At 38.6% G+C, this 21,334-nt stretch overlaps 1 protein-coding gene across 1 annotated transcript in view; it reads right to left on the bottom strand.

Moving 5' to 3' along the window:
- The window catches only part of fstl4 (follistatin-like 4), a 200,932-nt gene extending 195,413 nt beyond the window's left edge, over nt 1-5,519 (bottom strand). Inside the window, exon 1 of the mRNA XM_005727726.1 lies at nt 5,250-5,519. The gene's annotated coding sequence lies outside the window, so the exon portion shown is untranslated. The remainder of the gene's footprint in view (nt 1-5,249) is intronic.
- Between the last annotated feature and the right edge of the window lie 15,815 nt (nt 5,520-21,334).

Genomic DNA, 21,334 nt, shown 5'->3' with positions numbered 1-21,334 from the left:
ACTGAGCAGTTTATCTGGGCAAGCTTTTAGTTTGAGCTGCGTCACTTGGAAACCCTACTTTGTTATCCAGTTTTCCAGGACTACCTTAGAAAAAGAAGGAGGAGTGTGACACAGTGAAAAATGATTAAAGTTTAGTTAGTTAATAACTTATTATTGCAACAATTATTATTGCAAGGTGTTATTAAACAATGTTCTTACAAGAGTGCCTGATTATGTTTCAGCTGCAGGCTGTAGCAGGTTGCGCTGCTTGTTCGATTTGGGAGATTGTATAAACCATTGACTGTGTGATAAAAGGTGAAATCTAAAAACTGGTAAAAGTTAAAAACTTAGCAATTTGTTGAAGGCAAACAAAGATGAATAAAGCTCTAACACCAAGCACAAACAAGATGACACAAACACAAGCGTGGAAACAGCCAACAGCAGAGCGAATAATATGAGCAACAATAAGGACGCCATTAAAGCAATTAAAACACGTAACAAAAACATATGGCAGCGGTGATAGAAAAGTTAATATATTCATTTTGCAGAGAAACAGCACCACATGTCCCTTTTCAGATTGTGTTAAAATGCACACTCAGACAGAAAAATAATGCTTCAGCCAACCGGAAAAGGCACAGGGACCACTGAGAGAGTACGGCGCAGGTTGTCGTGCTTTAGCGCGAGATATCCTTATCAACTCAGCTTCTCTTGCATTGCCTCCAAATTAATTATTGTCTGACGCTCTCTCTTTGCTACTTTCTTTCTCTATAGAAGAGACAGAGCTTCAGGCTGTTAGGTAGTAATAAGACCATCTTGACACTGGAGAGAGAAAGAGAATGAATAGTGGCTCCTTCTTTGGTGCCATACACTATTCTCTTCCTGTCCCACTTTGCTTTTCTAATATTGACTTTTGGCTTTTTTATTAGACAAGTTTCCGTGAACAGATCTACAGCCCTTGGGTGTTAAAGCCCACATCCTGCTTGTCATGTGTGTCTGAAAGACACAAACAGAGGGAGACTTGTTAAATCCATAAATCCTTGCAGGATGTATGACATGGCTGTAAGGGCAAAAAGGATATCAGGAGGCTCTGCAGTGCCATAACTGGGTGGTCTGCTGGGCTAACAGGACTGCATCTGTTAATTATACAGCAGTAGCAAAGAGGGAGAAAAACAGGTGACAGAAAACAGTGGAAGCAGAAAAAAAGCACATCCTGTGGCAGGAATGGCACTTTAGAGGCACTTTGGTTTCTGTATGTAATTATCGCTGATTGAAGAATAACTAGAACTCATGTTGTAGTACTAGTCATCTTCATTCAATATGTTGAACCCTTTGCAGTTTTATTATTTATAACTAATTGTTAATGACGTTGATGATGCTAAACTGCAGACTCCACTGGACACGCAGAATGATTCAGTAAATGAGTTCTCTACTACAGTAAGCGAAGTAAAATTCCTAGACAGCTTGAATCATATCATTGTTGAAATGTGATATGGCAAATCAAGTTTGAGTAAAAATAAATAAATAAATAAATTCAATATGACAGTTTTAAATAGTGGCGGTGGTGGGGAGGCTTCATAAAAGGGACAGGCAGATGGCTGAATAAATTCACTGCAGAAAACATATGCTAGGTGACCTTTTTGTAACCCCTCCATGCATTTCTTCCTCTCCTCTGACTCTTTTGGTCAGTTCAATTCAAGCAGAGGAGGCGGCAATCACTATTTGCTCAGAGCTGCGCTGCTGATACTCTCAGCTCAGCTGCTGTGTTCATATGGGATGCAGCAGTAAAGGTCATTTCTAGAAGTTCAACATTAGTGATCGGAATTTCAAGTGAACCATGCTGCCCACATTTCCTGCACTCTACGGGGAGTACAGTGGACTTATCAGGTGAGTCAATGGCCACAGTAATGTGAAATAAAAATGTAGAGAATCTAATGGACCAAGTTACAACCCTACCTCAGTTTCAATGTCATTCATATTAATTCCTACTGTCATAGACCTCATTTTAATCAGTTAAAGCTCTCTGTGAGACTTCGAGCGCCCTGGTTAGACCCACAAGAAAGAGTTTAAAAAGTTGAATCTTGTCAGAAGCATCCAAATGTGAGTGTTTTTGCAGATGGAGCAACCCAGGAGAGTACAACTCGCCATATATAATGCATTTTTACCTTTGTTTTGAAGCATGGCTCATTACATTTCTCTGGGAAATTTGCAGAGCAAAGTTTCAAAGTGTAAAGAAATGGAGGGAGTCAAGTGGGTATGGTTTACCTGAGGGGACTGCTTTGTAGCGATAATAAATCCTGCTCCTGATTAGATGAACTCTGCATGGGTTTCAGGTGATGTGATGCCAAGCATCACTGTTCACGACTGGGAAATTATAAGTGATAAGAAAATTTAATTTGCCCTAATTAAATGTTACACAAAAATGTCATCCAGGCCTCTTTAACTGTGGATTGTTTAGAGCCTGCAGTGACCGTGTTAATTAAAATGACTACTCACTGCAAAAAAGGTGCAAATAAATCAGAGAATCAGTTAATCAGTCAAACAATCAATAAAGCAAATTAAACAATGAACTCTACAAAATGCTGTCCAATTTTAAAACACAGTTACTTATCAAACAAAAAGTAAAACTGTTTTTTTTTTAACTTGGTCTGCTGCTGCCTGCTATGAGACAGTTGTGCACACCTAAATAATCAAAATCTGTTGAGAAGCCAACTGACTTTTTCCCGTTTAACAGTCCCCAATCAGCATACTATCACACACCACTCAAATCTCTCATTTATATGCTGGATTTCTATTTGGAAAAGTAATTTTTAAGCACAGCTTAAAATTGTCATTTGGAGTAACAAAGCTGAGGTTTTGGTCATTTTCACAATTTAAAAGTATTTGCTGCCAACAAGGATTCCCTCTGCTGGAAACTCCTGGAGCAAGAGACTGAACAACGACCTGCTGCTCTTAACTCTGACCTTCTTGAAGCAGGGCATTCCTCTATTAGGATCACCATAGCATCGCATTTATAGAGTATTAACATAGTGATTTCAAACCAAATTGAGAGATAAGGATACCCTAAATGAACTATTTGTCGGAACTCTTTCTTTCCGCGATCAAGCTCGGAAGCTGGAAACTGCACCAACAAAAATTACTACAAATCCAGCCCTGCCGTGTGAACTTCGAGTCGGGACGCTGACTACAGTTTACATTTTGTATGCTTGCGATGCACTCTTAGAGGATGGATAAACCTTGTATACCATATAATACAAAACACCAGTAGAAGTGTGTGAAGGCTCTTGGTACACAACCATAGTAGGAGCTCTGTTGTCATTGTTGACCTCTATTGCCATGCACTGCATAATAGCACGTGTATATATGCACACATTCTGCTTTAAGATGGTTCTGGCAGTTAGCAGGAGAGCACAGGACATAATCGTTATAGTGCAGATTCTGTGTGTGCATGTGCATATGTATACTAGTGTATCATCAGTGTCAGTACTGTAACTGCGTGAGTCATCCGACCATTAAAGCTGTCTCTGAACAACAACAACAAGCAGCCATAATCTGCTGGGCACCACGCTGTAATGGCTCTCTGTTTGACAGCTAATAAGTTTCATAGCAGATTGCAAACTACAATGTGCCCGACTGCGCCACTATTCTGGCTACATCATTATTTCTCAACTTGACCTCAAGGTGAGCTGCAGAATTGCGCTGACAGAGTTCGGAGCTAACTCCCTTAATCCCCCAACTCTTGCTGTTCTAATATAACTGTGATAAGTACTGGTTATGTCCTGGTCCTCATGCCTTCTTGGTGGTATATGTTACAGCTTTAGCAGGTCTGCACGGAGTCAGCATGTATGCATTGGGACATGCTTGCTTGTATCCCTGCAAAGAATGAACAGGTTTGTGCCTAAACGATATGTGTAACAGTAAATTACAGATCGGAGCCTCTAGAGCAAACAGATCTAGCAAGAAGTATTGCTATTAATGTTCTCATTTAGGAGCAGGGGGTTGGGACTGACGGTCGCTCTGAGCAATATATTTGCATGCCTTTCTGTATGAGACTACCTGCCTCAGTTTATAGTTTTATGGGTTGTTTGCCGGCATAAGAATGAAAGGCTGGGACTTTAAACCTATTTGTACACATAGCACAGTGATGAATGAGCATAATTCACCCGTTTGATGTCGGCTGCATATCTGGTTCCAAGTAGAGAGCGAATCCAAGAAATCCGAAAAGAGACTGCAAAAAAAAGGAAAAGAAAAGAAATAAAAAAGCGAGTGGAAGGAACTGAGAAGGGAAGCAAGTGGCCGGAGAATTTTCAGCACCGTGGAGAGCTCCGGTGCAATATACGCTATACTACGGCAGCGTGTGCGCCGACCAATCCTCATTTCCCACTCCGCTGGCCGTCACGGAGGCTTTGCTTCCACCGTGCCAACTCTCTGGTGACACTGATAGGATTTTCCCATGAGAGTGCGCCGAAGCAGCTCATTTAACGCAATCAGACAAGAAATGCTCGCCGTGTTTCAGATGCTGTGCCCTTTACACTCATATAAGAGTTTTTGCGTGCTCCATAAGACCCTGGTTGTTAATAGATAAAGTCTTGCCAGCGTCCTGAAGAAAGCAATTGGCCGACGAAAGAAGGGGGAGCGTGTGTGTGTGTGTTGGGGGGGGTTCAGGGACCAAGAATCAGTACCATAGAGCCCAGCGATGTGAGGTGTGTGTGCGCGTCTCACAGTGTTATCATTTCAGTCCCTCTGCTGCTTGAGCAAACCTGGCGCATCCGGGCAAAGGAGTCCTCCTGGACCCATTTATCAAACATTGCCCTGTTATTTTCGTGCAGGTAGGGCCTCTGCACGGTTATGTGGGGTTACCAAAGGTGGCATGTGGTCATGTGAAATGATTAATCACAAGCCGTTTTGCGCCAGACAAAAGGCGACATAGCAGGCAGTGTAGTTAAAAACTGTCACAGATTGTCACTGACATCGCCCTGCGTTATAAAGCTGCACCTCTCACACATCTCCCCGGCTGTAAATTCTAGAGCTCTGTATTATTGATGCATTTCTCCTCAGCTGTAACTAATTCAACATTAAAGCACACCACTGCCATCCTCTTTACAGTTTCCGTTCATTCACACTCACCCTAATGCAAATAGTGCGGATAAAGCGGTGTCACGCACCCAAAACAGCCAAACTTGTAAAAAAGAAGAAAGAAACGGCAGGTAAATGCACCTTTTAGTGAGTTGATACCCCACACCCCGCCTTAGTACATAAACCTTTCACCTTACCTGTGGTATTCCGAGGCAAACGGATTATAAAAGAAAGGAAATTCGTGCAAATATGCCACAGATTTCCTCGCAGAGACTCGTCCAGTCTGCGCTCCTTAGTTCCACTCTTCTCCTCTCCACCTCTCGACAGGGTTTAAAGGGTTCAAATTAATTATGAGCTAGTGTAATAGTAGCAGCAGCTGTGTTAGTAGCGACGGGTAGAGCGTCCCAACTCTCAGCAGCGGCTTGCCATCCTCCGGCTCCTCTGGCTGGTTTCCTCTCAGCGCTACGCTCCAGCTCTGCCCCTATTTCAACTCCTCTCACTCCGCTCTCCTCCTGACGTCAGCCGCTGCACGCCAAATGCGGTGAGGCTACATCTGCAGATCCATCGCATTGGAAAGCGACACCTGTGTGTGTCTGTGTGCATGCGTGTGCGTGTTTGCGTGCGTGCTAAGACACTCGCGAGGACCACATACCTTGCAGGGGAGAAAGACGTCGTGTGAAATATTCAAAGACTGTTTTCAGTTTTTATTCGTACTGTTTTTTTTAACCAGGGGTTGGAAACAACCTTAGATGCAAGATGTCGGTAACGTTATGAAGTTCACATAGTGTACAGGTACAATAATACCCGTGATTTTTTGTATTTGTATGAAAGTACAGGACTTGAATCGGTTACCTTTTTTGATCCGTGGTGACCCTTAAGTAGATACTACCTAAAATATATCTTGTTTAAAATTTATGGTGTAAACTCAGGCGTTGAAAATGACAAAGAAAAAAATGCAAGCAACCAACATTCTTGTACTTCTTTGCACTTTGTTTTTTTTTTTAATACAGTGACACATGATAGGAATGCTGGTGCTTGATAGAAGAACATGATAAAAATCAGATGTTGTCTTAAGTGTCAATGTCATCTTTTGCAAAGCTGCCTTATGGCGCCATAGCTGACAGTATAACAAACACTTGTAAGTAAAGTAATCATCATCTCTATGGTCCCCTTTACACATTTTCATGTAAGTGGAGGACTTGTTGAGATGGAAAAAAATGGAAGAATATTAAAGTGCGCGTGGCACAATTAGGTCTACATACTGTATTCTAAAAAGACACGAGAATGGTGGCACCACCATCAAAATTGCATGTGGCACTAAAACATTAATGCTCAATGTAACATTTATCAAGACAACGAAAAAAAAGAAGGCTGGAAAAAAATAAGAATCAAAGAGAAAGAAATGAAAAGGGGGAGAGCGGGAATAGGGGGAAAGTGAAGAAAGGCGCTTTAGTCATCAAGTTGCTGTGCACAAAGAAGGAAAGAAAGAAAGAAAAATTGTAATTCACTCTATCAGATATTGTCCATATAGCAGCCCAACTTGCAGTAACAGATGATGTCTGATAAGATGGAAAATGGCAGTGTTGCAATTGGCAGCATGACCCTAAAGTACCTTCTGCCTTTTTTCATGATCATGAATCAAAATAATTTGAAAAGTGTTTATTTTTTGTCTTTTTTGGCGTCTCTTTGGTAACATATCTCATCAATTACGTTTTACAAATGTGTGGAAAACAAAAGGATTCATGTGTTATTCAGGGGTGTTTTAATGTTCATATGGCATTTGGGAAAAAGACTGGCAAGGAGGCACATAGAGGGAAGTCTGTTATGTGGGCCAAGTAGAGATGGAGATGCAGTCTTAGTTGAAGCAGTATTTAGCATGTGTAGCAATAAAAAGAGCACTGAAGTAACTTTTTAAATGTAACACAAAAATTCTCAGAAAAGCAATATAATCAAATGCAAAGGCCTTAATATTGGATTATATTTTGGGAGGATGTTGCTCTGGGTTTAGAAGGTAAAGCTATTTGCCCTACAAGACATTGCTATATACTTTAAGTGTGTGGTTGTTTACTAAGAATGCCATTTCTTGGTTGTTATACTGGTTGCTTATTGGATGGATGATGCTGGTTAACAGATTGTGAGGGTGTTCAAAGTAGTCATTTAAATGCACTTATTTTAATTATTCACAAGTTTCATACATTGATTGGTCAGGCCACACCAAAGAGCCTACTCAGGCCACATGAATTCAAATTTTAAAACTTACATATGTAAATAAACTGGATACAGATTCAAATCCACGCAATCCACAACACAACACCATCCAGTGAAAGCAATCATGTACATACTGCATAGACTTAAAAGAGAAAGATTAACAATTATTCATGTTGATGTCTTGTTTGTTGCTTTGCAGCTTCTGAATATCTCAGTTTTTAGGGTAGTTTCTATCTTTTGGAACAGTCTCAACTCATAAGACACTACCTGACTGCATTCAGCCTGTAAAAGTTTTGGTTTTCATATTTTCCTTTCTTTAAACTAATTAGTAAACTTTAGCTGAGATCCCAAGAGCACTAAAGCAGCCTGACTCTAACCTCAATATTTTTGAAATATAACTTGCTCTCTCTATACTGCCTTCACTGTGATGAAGAGTAGAGCAGACTATTCTGAGTATTTTGCTTTTCAAATACTGCACGACAAACACAAACACCTACTTTCTAATGCTGAAGAACGACCCTACAATAAACTTCCAAGTATTTAAAACGTGTTTACACATTTTTATATAGGACCTCTTCTTCATTTCTATGATAAACACGAGGACACAGACAGACACATATAGTACACACATACACACATTCCTTAACCCATCTCTGGGCCACTGAAGTGGAAATGTTTTGATCTATATTATTGACAAATGCACACCAGATCTATTCATAAAACCAACAGCTCTCTGGGCACTGCAGAGACGATCTCAGGCTGCTGTAAGCGTACCCTGAGTAGCAAATCAATCACACCTAAATGGTACAAATATGAATTAACCCTGGAGGGGCTCATATAGAACCCGTGTGTGGCATCGCAAATGGAACATCATTTGCATTTTACCCACAGCTACACCCATGTCTGGACAAACTTTCAGATGCACATGTGGGTACTGAGCAGCTACAGCAGTCATCATTATCTCTGTCATCGTTTGTTCAGGACAGGAGTGTTTGTACTAGTAGTCATACATCAGAAACATAATATCTTCTCCCCTCAACCTTAGAGGCACTGAGGCATGTGTCAGCACTAAAAGGTCTCTCTCACCCAGGTGCTCCCACAGACACAGAAACAGCAGGAGACAGAGCCATATCTCTTCTTTATGTGCTTTTCCTCCAGCTCACCACTGCCAGTACTGATGCAATTCGTACACATACACTGAGCACATGTCAAGATCATTTAGAGTAGATGAGACCTCCAATTTCTAAATGTAAAAATACACAGACTTACCTACTTATACATTTAAATTTAGATTTTAAATATAAAGATATAGAGGCAGGCAGGTGTGTTTCAGGTAAGTCCTTTTATTTGTTGATTCAGCAACTGGCTGGAGGGCCAAGTTAAGGGTAAATGGAAGTATCCGTCAAGCTTCTCAAGACAACAGGAATCTAGGAGCACTGCAGAAACCGACAGGTTTCAGGCAATTAACTGGATAGCAAATGGAAAATCAGGGTTACAGAATGGAAAACACAAGAACAGAGACCTAATTACCACCATGATGGTGACAAGGATTTGGCGGAGATTAGTACAACACACCTTAAATACCATGAGCTGATGAGGTACAGTAAAACATGGGTGGAGGAAAAAGCCAGGGAAACGGACTTTCTACCAAAGGGTGGAAAAGTGAGGAAACATGGAAGAGAAATGCAGGCCATCCAGGATCATCTCCAAGCTCACTGAATGATCACCTTAAATATAAACTGATGTCTGCACTAAACTATATAAAAGTGCTACAAAATTAGTACGCTTCAGTTTGTTTTGAAAGACATTTGATGAAACAGCACGTCACGTACAGATCCCATATCTGATTTTAGAATTCTGAAATGAATTAGAACAGTAAGATTTAAAATTAGTCTTCGCCAAATATCACATACTGAACAGTCCTTACCTTTGAAAACAATCTCTCATCTGCCTCCACTGACCTTTTTCTTGTGTCCTATATTAACATTTTCTTCACTCTCTCAGCAGCAACTGTATATTTAGTTAGAACACACATATTGTGGCACTGTGTGAAGATACAGTTTCTTTTTGCTTATATTTGTTGAGCTATTTAAAAAGTTGCTTTTGAAGTGGTCTCCAACTTTTTAAAAAAGTCAACCAAAAAACAAAAACAAAAAAGAATCTGTTAATTCTCACTGCTTTCCATAGTGCTAGATAGATAGTAAAGTACCGCAACTTTATTTACATCTGCACTATGAACGCTTCACACCTTCAAATGTCATTATTTTTGTATTAATGAAGAAACATTTCCATGCCATCTCTGGGAGCAACATAAGGCTACATGCAGCACACGATCACTCAAAATGTAAAAATTAACTAATAGCACCAACCAGCCTATCAGATTCAACTGCTCATTAAACTGTAATCCCTGCTTATCTAAATACATGTATTATCAGTTTTTAACAACTGGACAATCCGAAAAGATGCGGTGGCTTGATTTGATGTTGGGATAATGTGGATGCCAAACAAAAACAAGCAGTAGCATTGTGACTACAGCTTCAGTGCTGGACTTAAGGGCTGCTGTCATAGGGTGAGAGGTAGACATTCCATTTAAAATCAGTGGCTGCCATTATTCTGTCATGCCTGAGTCACTGCACAATTACCATTTCCTACTAAGGCCTGAATCACGTCATATGATCAGCTTATTTGGTCAGTTCAGTTGACATTTTGGCAAAACATTGACGGAAAATCGTTGCAGTGTAAACACTATGTCAAAAGCAGATCGCTTTAACACTGTGAATGATGCCCTTGTCTCAAGTCGCAACTTCAAACAAAAAATTACACTGAACAAGTGAACCCTGCAGTTTCTGAAAAATGAAACTGGGAGGAAATTCCAACATTTTGTTTTCTAAGTTGTCATTTTGTAGCCAAGAAGAGGCTCTCTGTGTACTCAACATGTTCCACCAACAATGACATTAATGTACCCGAAGGAGAAAAAAACATCTCTCTGTGTATGCTGACACACCTCTGATCTTACACAAACACATGGAAACATAACTTTACTTCATCCTGTATTCTACTGAATAGAGCTGTCAGACAAACCTGTAGTGTATCAGCTGTACTACCATTGTTCAATGAAACAACTTGCCACTGGAGAGAGACAGAGAGAAGCAGAGCAGACAAAGTGCTGCCTTAGCTTCTCTTTGTAGCCTCCAGCCACGAGGCATCTCATGGACAAACCACGGCTTTTGATTTGTTATGCTGCCATGCACTCGTGCGTGCTAATGCACACACTCAGAGATGCATTGTGCTCCCACATACGCAGAAACACGCGCCGGCGCTTGCACAGAACTACATTTCTCACTCTTGGTCCCACGCCTGTGCCCACACATACACATTCACACACCTTGTATAATGGTCTTTGTTTCCTCCTCCTGCCCTGCTCCAATTTGATGGCAGCGCGGCCGCCAGGTTCCCCAGATGACCATTGAGATAGAGCTAACAGATGAAAGCAGCAGTAAGACGCTGGCGGTAATGGTGCTAGAGCTCCGGCTTACAGCCCATATTTCTCACTGATGGCTGTGCTGCCCTGCCTCCTTCTGACACCTGCAGGAGTGAGCTACTTGGAAGACTTGTTAGTGTAAGGGCAGCAGGAACACAAGCTTAAAGCACACATTTGCACATATCCTTACCGAGATATGCACAAGTTTTTCACTTGCAAAGCAATTTATTTTACAAATACCCTCATTCGTTTCCTTACAATATTTTATTCTATGTGACCACAATACCCTTTGGAGTACTTGCTGTACTTTTAGTTCATGCAATGACGCATGGTCATGCAGTAAGCGAGCAATTGCATATACAGATTTTAGCATATAGTAAGTTGCAAACAAGTAACAGGGATATTATTTAAAACGATTCAAGTGACCTTCAGCTTCACTGATTATATTCAGTCACCTGATAATGATATTAATCAGACTCTGTTCAAAGTGCAAGGGTGAAAGGCGTCAAAAAGATGAAGGGGCGTGATACAATATCTGATGTTATGGTCCAAAATAAGTTTAGTTTATATTTGCTTGGAACAACAAAAACAGCAGGGCTTGAGCACCTCAGCAGGCACATGGGTGGTGTTGTGCCGACAGCGCTTAGTCAGCTGCAGTGACAAAAGCTGCTAATTTAGTAGCTCTTGGTTTAAAAAACCGAGTGGCTGTAATTTCAGTAAATGGGACACATTTTCTTGAATATGCATGCATTTTTTGGCCCTTTTACTGTGCCATTTGGTGTCTTTGTGAAACTTTTTTTGTCCATTAATATATAAAGCTTTTGACAGGAAGAACATAAACACTTTTAGTTATTCATGGGAAGTTATTTATAGATGAACCTCATTTTTTTATTTCTAAAAAAGTGAAATATAAGCATCCCCCCCCAGCCTCCCCATCTCCTCAATAAGTTTCTCTTCTAAAGCAGCTTTGGGAAAGCTGCTTGCTTGTGCTGTTAAAGTAATGGGAGCTTCCATCTAAGGACAAGTCTGCAGTAACAAATGATAAACATAGTACTTATAAAAAATGCATTATTATCTCTAGGTTTTGTGACTGTGAGTCAACATTAGTCACTTTGTTCTTTTAAGACAAAATCCTTGTAGATGGATATTTGCATTTTTGATGCCTTGTTGCAAAATTCAACTTTGTGTGTTTCATTGACATGATCAACAACCATCCAAAATCCAAAATCTTTTTTTTAAAATTATAAATCATTCCCTGATATTTTAGGCCTCTTAACTTAAATATTATCCCTGAAATACAACCTGTAATATATTACATCAGTTATTATTGGGCAAAGTCAAATTTATTGAGGAGCTACCATTCCACTCTAGTTAATAATATGAATTTCCCACTCAAATCCATTTTCAGTCCTTATAGGCAGCTGCCACATCAGGGTCACTATAATGATTATAGTCCAAGTGGCATCTGTTGTTCCGGTCATTTGCCAAGATAATTCCCTTATAGGGACGATCTGCCTGATGGGATTTGGTACACACACAGAAAAAAAGTTAGATTGTAATCCCAGACAACAAGGGCAGAGCATGACAGATGATGAAAACACAAATAATAGGCATAAAAAGCAGAGGATGGTGGTTGGAAAGCATAGGAAATCTCAGTGGGTAGCACTTACTGTTAAAGCTCAGTAATAATGTTTCAGTAGTGGAATGAAAACAACAATTTGTTATCCCTTAATCATGAGAGCCAATGTGATTACAATGTAATTATAAATATCCAAGCAATACTCAGATATCTTGTTTTCATAGTGCTATATCTGAGTAATTTTAAATTTAAATGATTTGGTAATAATAATTTGGTATGACATTTAAGACATGATATGGCCTTTGTATGTAAGTAAGCTGAACTGTCACATGGTCACATGGTTAACGTGTGGGTATTTTGTTGTTTCCCTTTATGGGTCTTGTTATTTATTATTTATTCTTATTTACATTTAGCAATAGAAATGTTTTTCTGGTCATTGGTTTTCAGTTGTGGGATAATAACATTTAGTGGAAACATGTATTTTTGCATTTCTCAGGCCTGATTCATGGTTATTTGCAAAGAAAGTACCAAACCGATGTTTACAGGCAGTTGTCACATTACTTGACAATATTTTTAATTGGTTATTAACATGAAATTAGACAGAAACAGGCATTTTTGCATTTTACAGTTTATACATTATTCTTGGTTATTGCACAGTTGTTTCCAGATAATTAGGCACAGCATTAAATATCATATTTACATTGTAAGAATACTTGGCAATACTGTAGAATGAATTCAAGCATTAGAGTCAAGTAATACTATGCATCAACCAATATTCCTTTATTATTAAAAGGTTACTACCACTTTAAAAAATATATATAAAAATACAAATACATGGATATTACAATTTTATTGCTATTGAGATTATGATATTACAGGAACAAATTTGTTTTCAAATAACTTCCCCCAGTTTATGATCACTTATTACCATAAATTTCATAAATTTCAGTATAACATTACATACCTATATAACATTATGTAACTAGAGCCATTGTTGATATAGGACATTACTTGCTTATACTCGACACTAATTCACATTTCTTTGGTATATGAGTAATAACTTGTTATTATGAAGTATTATATATACATTTAGATGTCTTTTCTGCTCTACTGTTGAAAAGCGCTCAGAAAAAAGGTTTAAACCACATAAAACCAATGTTTGCAGTTCATTCAATCTATTTATTTAATACAGTTTGGCAGTAATCCACACAGATAAAGATGTTTCAATAGTATTTCCTCTAGATATATCTTTTTTGAGTTAACATAAAATCTAAACTTATAGTAGAGCTACAAAGGCTCTAGAGATGAAAGACTTACTGTCCTTGGTGGCTTTGCAGGTTTTGTGTGAGATCAAGATTGGCCCTAATGAGCTCTGACCATAACACAAAACAGTGTTGAAAGGAACAAAATACTCACAATACCTGATTTTTCCATGTAACTGACTGTGACTTCTGATCTCCTAATTATTTCACTTGTCAAATCCGCTTTTATTCATAACAGCAGCATGTAATGAAGGGGAGGAGAGAGGCCACTGGAGAGTTTTTAAGTGGTGACATGACTAAATTGTGGATTACACACAGGGAAGTAGCTTAAAATTAAGGACTGGTGTAAGTATAATAGCATTAGAAAAATAAATAAAAGTTATGATCAGTTCGTTAAAAGATTTGGATAATCTCTGCCACAAGCTAAAGCAAAGGATAAAGGGAATAATAGAGTTTAAAATTAAGGGCAATAGTCAACGAGTCCCCTAAGGGATGAGGAGAAGTCCAGTCACTTTATTCAGTGTTGTGCTACAAATGTCAGGTCCATTCAAAATCAGAACATTGTTACCAAATATTGTTTAATGCCATGTGTTTGGTGACAGTCAAGTGATTTATTTATTTAACTAAAGTGCGCCTTCATATCTTACTGTGATATACAAAATCTCTGTTTACCTGAAAACTTCTATACGATCAAGATTTGACCAACCAAAACTGGCACATAGGCAGGTCGGGTCCTTGATGATTTGGACCAGTTTCACACATTAACAAGCTAAAATGACCCAGTTGTAGCTTTTATATTTATGATAGCTTAGAAAAGCCTCATACATTTTCATTTCATGACAGCAGCATCTTTATAGTCACTAAACCTGAATTATACCTGACATATTATGACATAATAAAGCTAAAATAACATATTTGGAGTATTTAAGCACCTTGCCATATAACGGCATCATCATGTTGCCTGGTAACCACCTAATAATGGGCAAAACAAATTACAGATCAGCAGTGGATATGTGCAAGAAATTTAATAAATCAGAAACTTGTGTTCAATAACTTAATATGCAATAGTATTTTTAAAGGATAGAAAACTGCAGCACTTCATCTTTCCTCTTGAGAAACCAAAATATTGTATCTTTAATTAAAAAAGTAAATATTTATTTAGGTTGAACTCTGCTTTGCACAGAAATGAAGGTGTTGAATAATAATAAATGATACATTATATAAATCCTGTTTAAAGACAATAGAGAAATCACTGAGAAAAATACAGAGCTTCAAACAAATAATATACTATGTGAAAATTCAATTACTGTTATCCCCAAAAGGTCATAGGACAAAAGTTATTATTGTCTGGCAATATTGTGTTTTTAGGATAAATAATAGTAGAACACGTTTTTCTCTGTCTAGGCAGGAAAAACTAAGGCTGTACACTGTGTTTTCCCAATTGTAATTTTGCTTTGATTTGCACATTATACTACAAACTCAGAAAATAACAAAAGGGAAGTGAATGCTTTGTTCTACACACAATTAAATGTTTTTATTTTTAATTCACTTGGGAAGTTCCACTACTTTTTGTACCATTTTTAATAGACATGAACGCAAAACTCCTTTTACCAGAATCACAATATAATACTACTGATGGATATATAATCCCAAGAGTGGCAAATGACTCAACCGAAAGGAGGGCGAGTTCAGCAGCAGTGTCTGGGAGGGATTATAAACGACTGGTGGTCCTGCTAAAGCCTTGATCTGGATCAATATTGTAGATGTGATCTTAGTCATTATGGTTGAATGAGAGCCAGCTCGGCACAGAGAAATAGGTTTCTCCAATAGGCCTCATTAGTTGTTGTCACTTCCTCCGTACATATTCTAAAATGAGAAGCAGCCATTATGATTTAACTTATCTTTTAACCTCCTAGGACCTGGCGTCCACTTATGTGGACATCGTATTTTGGGTTATTTAGACCAAAATACTCAATTTTGCTCTACAAGGGTCTGATATCCACTTACGAGGACATTACACTGCTACTGTTCTATCGAAATTTTAAACAAATATCCTCATATGTGGCTCTGATTTTTCTTAGAAACAATAATTAGGTTAAAACAAAAATCTGGTAATTCTTTGTTTTTACGTTCATCAGGTCCCAATCAGCCCAAATATCAAAGAGAAATTAAAAATGCATGCCGTGGAAGAGTTTTGGTCTTAGGAGGTTAAATATCATTTATAAGATACGGTCAAAAGAGCCAAATTAAATATAATTTCTTGTCTGTAATGCCAGTGTCAAAAAGCGTTGCATTCATAATTGTTGTTGATGCTAACAGGGAGCGTCTGCATCGTGAAGGTAAGGATCGCTAAGAATCATCGTCTAAATCAGAATAAGGCAGTTGGCTACACACCAAAAGCAATAAGATAAAAAAAAAACTTTATTAATCCCAAAAGTCAAGATATTATATCGCAACTTTCAAAACATGAAATATTTGCCAAGTAATAAAGACACCACAGAAATGTGTCAGTTGTAGCCCGTATCTAAATAGAAACAGAGACAGAACATGAAAGAACAAATCTTTCTTAAGTACTAATTTTATTTTGTGGTTTTCAGGAGGTAAGTTACTTCATTTCTTACAGCTTTTTTGTTTAAAAGTAAAACAATGCCAGTAAAATTTGGGTCGAAGTCTACAAGCATTTATTTGTGACGCAGGGGTCTTTTTAATACTCTGAATAATGGATAATCTTCTTAAGTAGTCGTGCTGTTTGCGATTAGGACGTGAAAAAGCATAAAAACAGATCATTTTGAATATCATCTTAACAGAAAAGTGTTTTTACCTGCATATTTTATGCAGGTAAACAAATCTAAAGTCAGTTTCTCAGATTTCGCACCACACTGTTCTCTATCGCTATTTCAGGAACAAAGACAAACCTCCTTGAAAGAGGTAGAATAGGGAGTGACATAAAAGTAGAAAAAAAAAGGAGAGGGAGAGTGTATGCTTATATAAAACACGCCTTTGTGTCCCCACTTTTGCATGTTCCTGTTTGTGTTTCTTTTCTCGCCTTGAATTTTGGAACAAGGTTACGTGTTAGTCACGGTTCTGCCATCTCACTTGCAAACCCCTTGAAAAGGCCTCCGCTGCTTTCACCCATCATGTTTAGGTATAATGTCACAATGTCTGTCCCATCTCCTTTGCATGTTTGTAGCATGCTGGGATACATTGCTGATAACTACCGAAAAACCACAATACAACGATAACCTTTCCCTCCACTGTTTGATAAGCAATAATCTCTTGATGCAGTATTTTAGATATACTTTCCAAGGACTGATAAGTAGTTTAAGGTACACTTTTATTAACTTTCTGATCACATGTCCAGGCCCTGCTGTAATCAGAAAGTCTGCTCCAATCCCTCAGCAGCAGGCGTCCTGTCAAAAGGTCCTTGAGCTTCACAGTTTCAAACAGAAAACAGGGACGTTTGTGCAAATATAAACAAGATCTGCATCTTTCAAAAAATAAAAAGGCCATTTCATAGTCAACTCAGCCCAACAAACATCCTTAATCACCTTTCACTCCCTCCCTCCCTCCCTCCCTCCATGAATGAATCACTTTTAATAGGTTAATTTAATAAAGGATTAGCACTTTCACTCAGATTATAATGGCAGTCCATTACAAGGAAGGAGCAGGTGTGCAGTCAGTCCACTATACTATAAATGAAGGAGTTCATACAGTACCAGTGATTGCTTGTCCCTGAAAAATGACCCGTCCTCTCTCTATGGCTGGGTGGGCAGACTTCTGTCACTTTGAAGGACTGAAAAGCAGATGACACCTTCATCTCTTACTCACAAAAGGTGCTCAGTATGATGCTACCAGGTGCACCGATTCCCTTATATGGATTATGTGGAAGGCCTGGCTTTGTTCCTGGAAGGATTTCAGACTTTGTAGTTGCAGAGATCCCTTGAGTACAAATCACATATTGAGTATTCTACTATGTGTGCCAACAGGTGTGGGACATCTGCATTACAGTGTTTACACAGGTACACTGTCCCCATAAAGAAATGGACATGGCACTAAGAATACTCAGGTAGGCTGTGTATTGTGTATCATGCATCATTTACATGTTGATTAACTGGTATTAAGCAGTGCATCAAGAAAATATCCCCCACAATACACCACTGCGACCAGCCTGTATCGTTGATATAAAGCAGGATGGATCCATGCTTTCAAGTCTTTTGCTCCAAATTATATCCCCGCCATGTAATTGTTTCAACAAAAATTGAAACTCATTAGCAAAAGCAAATGTTTTCCTAGTATTTTATTGTCCAAATTTGGTGAGCCCATGTGAATTGTAGCTTTAGTTTCCTGTTCTTTGTCAACAAAAGTGGCATCGAATGTGATTTTCTGCTGTTGTAGCCCAACTGTATCGAGGTTCGATGTGTTGCGAGTTCAGAGATGCTCTTCTCCATACCTCGGTTGTAATCAGTGGTAATTTGACTAACTGTTGCCTTTTAGTCAGCTTGAAAAAGACTAGCCATTCTACTTTGACCTCCGGCATCAACATGAGAACTGCCCTTCACTGGATATTTTTTCTTTCTCTGAGCACTCATTGTAAACCCTAGAGATGGCTGTGTGGGAAAATCACAATTAGTCAGCAGTTTCTGAAATACTCAGACCAGCCTATCTGACACCAAGAACAATGTCATGTACTAAGTCGCTTAAATCACCTTTAACCTCTGTTCTAATGCTCAGTTTGAAGTGCAACAGGTCATCTATACTATGTCTACGACCTAACTACACTAAGTCGCTGCCATGTTACTGGCTTACTGTTTGCGTTAACAAGCAAGCCAACCAGTGTCCCTAACAAAGTGGCCTTGTTTGTGTTTTTTCATATGCATTATAATATTTGATTTCTATAAAAAAAAACTATTAAAATCCACTTGAGATTCGATTTAAAAATGACACGGACCTCATTTATTCACATTCCATTAGAAGGACAATTATCAAGAGCATGTTGTTCGTTTTGGGAATTTAAATAATTCTTTTTCATTTGCCTTTATTTATCTATATAATAAAATTGGTCTCTAAAACAGTGAGGTTTAAATATAGTCAAGAATGTGTGGTCACATAAAGAAACCAATCATTACATAGGGACACTCCATGAAGGAACAGACTGCAGTGCATTTATAGTACAGAGACAGATGAGAATGCAACCACTTCATTGTGTCCTCCTCCATCAAAGACACGATACAATCCTATCAAGAGGTAGGGGGCAGGACAAGTTTGGGGGTGTAGCTTTATAAGACAGAATCAGCAATGCCTGTTTTTCAGCTACATGTCTCAGTTCTCTCCTTTGGGGAGTAAAGAAGAGCAAAGGGCGGCAGAAGCGAGACGGCTCTTAAATCTAACACAGGTTATTTGGGTTTTATTGGAGATTTTACAAAGGCCTGTGTGAAAGGTTTTTCTACCACCTGTCCTGCCCTCGGTGCAGTGCTGTATTATAGGTTTATACCATATGCTGCAGAATGCTGTGCACTGTCATCCATAAAGTTGCAGGCTGGAGAGAGAGAGAGAGAAATGCGGGGAAATGTGGTCTTTTTTGAGTGCAACTAAAATTTTAGCAATTTTTGGAGACTGTGATAAAGTTATTTATTACTCCCTGCTGACAGAGAAGGAAGAAAAATGTGTGCAAACCATTCTTTAAAAAAAAAAAAAGTAGAAATAATGTGCCAGTAAAACTATATTTCCAACCAACCAAGTACCTTGGTTGGTACCAATGGAGACAGGGTACCACATGTACTCTGTCTTTTTTTTTTCCTGATTTGCTGAGAAAAAGCTATTAAATATAAACCTATATTTCCTTGACGATGCTCCAACACGTGGGCTCCCATACATGATGTGCGTTGCTGATTTCTCTTAAAAAGAACATTTTGAGCACACAATGCAAATTGAATGATACACAACTAAATCTGAACTGAAGCTTATCTGCTTCAATTTTCAAACCATCCGTTGACAAAGGATCTACAGAACAAAGCAAAATTTCATCTTATTTACTTGCAAAGCTATGTAACACGGTAGTTAGAAGTTGCCTAACACAGTCAAACTGCAAATTAGCTTTCGTTTGGAGTCAGTGTTTCTACCACCTAACAAATGAGTCCGAAATTGAAGCCTCATTTTAGCTTTGTCGGGGTCTTCTAAACATGAGAGAATTATCTGGCTCTTAAGCTTTTACATGCTGAACACTCTTTAAAAGCTAGTGACTAACTTTGATCTACTGATTATTGGGTACTGGGCAGATAGTGTACAGTGGATTCATCTGAAGTTTTTACTTGAAAAAAAAAAACAAAAAAAAACTTTAAACAGATAACCACATGGACATAAAGGGCTTTCAAAGGAGAGCCTGAGCTGGTGTAATTGCTATTTAGACACTATTTGTTGAAAGATATAAAAAGAGGGGGGAAAAGATCACTCATACCAATCTCTCTTTTAGACAGCCATGAATCATGATTGCTTTAAACAAAATTATGACAGCAATCAATGTCACTTTGCTGATGGATAACTTGAGTGAAAGAGGAAACTCTCATCTCCAGAAAGCAATAACATTAAAACTAAAGCCATTTAGTTGTGATAAATGACAAGACAGTAGAACTCTCAGGAAGGCTTTCACGTGCCAGCTCTCCTGCCTCTCGCGCCGATTCCCCGCAGTGGTTGGGTTTATTTGCAGAGTAAAGCAGCCAGCTGGCTCTCGACACAGCTCTAAACCTGTGTCAGCTGCAGAGTCGACATAAATCTCTGTGGCCACTCCTTGAGGTAATAGGAACCTGAGACGAGTCCAACAGGTGAAACATTACCAGTGAGAGACTGATCCTCGGGGAGTTTTTTTTTAGCTGGCAGTAAACACTGACTCACAGGGGATGAGAGGAGAAAAGATAACAAAACCACTGTTCATGACCTCAAGGAGGGAAAAAGAGGAGGGGTGGGTGCAAAGAAGGGAGACAAAGCGTGAGAGGGGAAGTGCGGGTTAAAACAAGCGAGAGGAGGAAAAAAGAAAGTGAAAAGTTGTTTTGTTTTTTCTATTTCTATTTTAGAAGAGTGTTACAGAGGCAGAGCTTGTGAGAACAGAAGCCCGTTCTACAAAGCAAACTCAGAATTCTTGCTTCATTAAACAAGAAAGCTCAAATATAGCTAAGTGGTGTCACAACAATGATTATCTAAGTTTTCCAAATCTATCTGTACTCACATGAAAGAGGGCAGTACTGCAACCAAATAACCAATCATACAAATATTTAAGTTTAATTCAGTTCAGTTCAATCTGAGATGTGTTCTTTTTCAGTGTATTCTCCTTCCTATATTTTGCACCTTAAGAAAGGGACTCCCAGAAATACAGATGTAAGATGGTCAGTTGCAAAAATATATGACTTCCCAGCTCTTACACACAATCTTGCTACTCTTTGTAAGTACTGACATTATTTTTTTAATGACAAAATCAAGTTTGGCAAAAAGAAAACCAGTTAAAATATTAATATGTTTATTACTGTAAATGCACTATCATTAGTTGACAAGTAACTTTGACTGTATTTACAATGATCTGTTTGAATGCAATGGCTTTCAAATTATTCTCAGAAATGAAAAGAAGGAAACGTACACGCATGCAGATTAAAACGTACACGCATGCAGAAATTGCAGTTGCAGTAACAGCAGAGGGAGATTTTTTCTGATACACCAAAGTGTTCAGCAGACATTATTAACACACACACACACACACACACACAC

Source organism: Pundamilia nyererei, unplaced genomic scaffold, assembly GCF_000239375.1.
Source record: "Pundamilia nyererei isolate P.nyererei 1_Seehausen unplaced genomic scaffold, PunNye1.0 scaffold00026, whole genome shotgun sequence".
Taxonomy (NCBI): Eukaryota; Metazoa; Chordata; class Actinopteri; order Cichliformes; family Cichlidae; genus Pundamilia; species Pundamilia nyererei.
This window is presented reverse-complemented; position numbering and strand designations above follow the sequence as displayed.